Here is a 2858-nt window from a genome sequence, read left to right as displayed (position 1 = left end):
CCTTCCAGCGCCCCCGCCCCCCCAGTCCTGGACCGTCAGCTTGGGAAAAGGAGGGCTCTGTCTATCTTCTCGGCGCAGGATAGCCTCTCAGTAAATACTCACTGAACACACAGATGAACTGCCTCAACCAGCACCTACCTGGAGGCCCCATCCCCTCTCCACATGTCTTCTCAACCACAGGGCTAAATGCCGCCTTTTCTTGGGCACCAGCCACAGTCTGGGTCTCACTCAGGGTGTTTCAACTTTGAGTGATCTCTTTTTTGGGGGGTGGGAGGGAGTGGCGTGTACACAGAGGACGACTTGTAGGAGTCACTTTTCTCCCTCCATAGTGTGGGTCATGAAGGCTTGGTGACAAGCGCCTTTCCCACAAGCCATGCCATCAGATCTCTCTTTTAGTCCCCCCTAGATTAAAACGAATGATTATTTTTTGGCTATGTGTGTGTTTGTGTGTCTTGGGAGTGGGTGAGGAGTGAGCACATGAAGACAGGTAGCCTCTGAGTCACAGGCAGGCGCCACCCTTGGAACCAGGAGTTACAGCTGCCTGTGATCCGCCTGATGTGAGTGCTGGGAACTGAAATCAGGTCCTCTGCAAAAGCCTTCGTGCTCTTAACCACTGGACCAGTTTTCCAGGCCCTCACTCCGTTTTTATGGAAGTATCCATTCTGATAGCCTTTCTCCCTCACATCCGGACTGCCTAGGTCCCAGCTATTCCACAAGGTACCACCAGGTACTGTATGTGTAATGGCTTGTCCTGTCTCTCCAAGAGACAAGCCATGCCCACTCCCTCCCCCATCAGCTGAGGCAGGCAGATCTTCCTTCCTGCTTGTAGCCTGAGTCTCTCCTTTTCCATCTCCTTCTCGGAAGAGGTAGCTTCTGTCTCTCCCTTCTCTCTCTCTTCTCTCTTTCCTTTCTCTTCTCTTCTTTCTCTCTGCCTCTCTCCTCTTCTCTCCTTCTTCCTTCCTTCTCCATAACCCACCAAATAAATATCTAACCTCACTCTGCATGACGTGCCTGTCCGTGTCTCTGTCTCTTGCCCACCACTGCATATCTCCCTGCCTGGGACCAGCCGCCTTTGGAGACCTGTGGCATGGTCTTGTGGCATGCCCATCTGTCTGTCTTTCCTTGTGGCCTGCTGCAGCCACTAGGGAAACTGTACCAGTCCCTGCCTGGGACTAGCTGCTGTCAGAACCCGCTGCCTGCTGCCACATGGCCTGCTGCCACCGCTGGGAACCTGCAGTGTTTCTGCTGCAGCATTTTTAATTAATCCATTACAGTATGTGCCTCTGACTTTAAACTTTTTCTCTTGGGTTCAGCCCAGAACATTCTTTCAAGTCCTGTTTTATTGACTCTTTCGAGCCAGGTATGGTGGCCCATGCCTGGATAAGCACTTTGGGGCTGAAGCAGGATGATCCAGAGTTTGAGGTCAGGTGGCACTGCAAGACACATCTACAAAGCAAGAGTTTGGTTCCAATGCCAATCAAAGCTAGGATTTCCTACCCAGTTTCCTAAGCTCTCAAAAACCCAAGAAGCTGTCTTAGTCAGTGTTCTATTGCTTTAGAAGAGACCTCATGACCATGGCAACTCTTATAAAAGACAACATTTAATTGGGGCTTGCTCACGGTTTCAGAGGGTTAGTACATTAGGTGGGAAGCATGGTGGCATGCAGGCAGACATGGTGCTGGAGAAGGAGCTGAGAGTTCTACATCCATATCAGCAGGTAGAAGGAAGAGAGCCACGAGACCTGGACTGTGCCTTTGAAAACCCCCAGTGACACATTTCCTCCATCAAGACTACATCTAATAATCCTAATACTTAATCAAATAGTGCCACTCCCTGTGACTAAGGACGAAATCTACGAGCCTATAGGGGCCACTCTCATTCAGACCACCGCAGTCTCCATGGCTTTGACTTCTCATGTTCAGGAACCAAAGCAATCCGGTCTCAGGCACATGGTTCTGGTACTTTAACCTCTCTGGAAATTAAAGTCCTAAAAACGTGAAAACTTATGATCCAGAAATTGAATTTCTATGAATTTGTGCCAAGAAATAATTACAATTCTGTCCAGAGACGTAGCTTCAAATATGCACATTTTAGTGGAAAAGTAGAAACAAAAAAAGCTAAGAACAAAGCAAACAAACAGAAGGCAGCACCTGGGCCTGGGGATGTGATTCAGTGGATAAGGGTTCCCATTTGCAAGCATGAAGACCCGGGAGCCTGTAACTCAAATACTATGGGGGGCAGACAGGAGAACCTCTGGGGCCCGCTGCCTGGGTTCAGGAAGAGACGCTGTCTCAAGCATAAGGCAGAGAGTGACAGCACAGGAGATGCAGTGTTGTTCTCTGGCCTGTGCACACATACAAGCACAAACTCCCACACACACGTGAGCATACACCACACATATACACCTCAAACACACATGTGAGCATATACCACATACACGTGACCATACACTACATAACACACCCCACACATGTATGCACATGTACACATGCACACTAAAATAAAAAATAAACAACAGGATAAATGAATTATGATACATATGTAGAATGAAATGCTTTGAGTCCATTCTATAGCTAGGCTGTCGAATTGAACTCACAGAGATCTGCCTGCCTCCGCCTCGCAAGTGCTGGGATTCAAGGCAAGTGCCACCACTGCCTGGTGATTTTTTTCTTTTTCTTTCTTTCTTTCTTTCTTTTTTTTTTTTTTTTTTTTTTGGTTTTTCGAGACAGGGTTTCTCTGTGGTTTTGGAGCCTGTCCTGGAACTAGCTCTTTTAGACCAGGCTGGTCTCGAACTCACAGAGATCCGCCTGCCTCTGCCTCCCAAGTGCTGGGATTAAAGGCGTGCGCCACCACCCCCC

The sequence above is a fragment of the Alexandromys fortis genome, unplaced genomic scaffold (genome assembly GCF_014885135.2).
Source record: "Alexandromys fortis isolate MF-2015 unplaced genomic scaffold, M_Fortis_MF-2015_v1.1 scaffold_42, whole genome shotgun sequence".
Lineage (NCBI taxonomy): Eukaryota > Metazoa > Chordata > Mammalia > Rodentia > Cricetidae > Alexandromys > Alexandromys fortis.
This window is presented reverse-complemented; position numbering follows the sequence as displayed.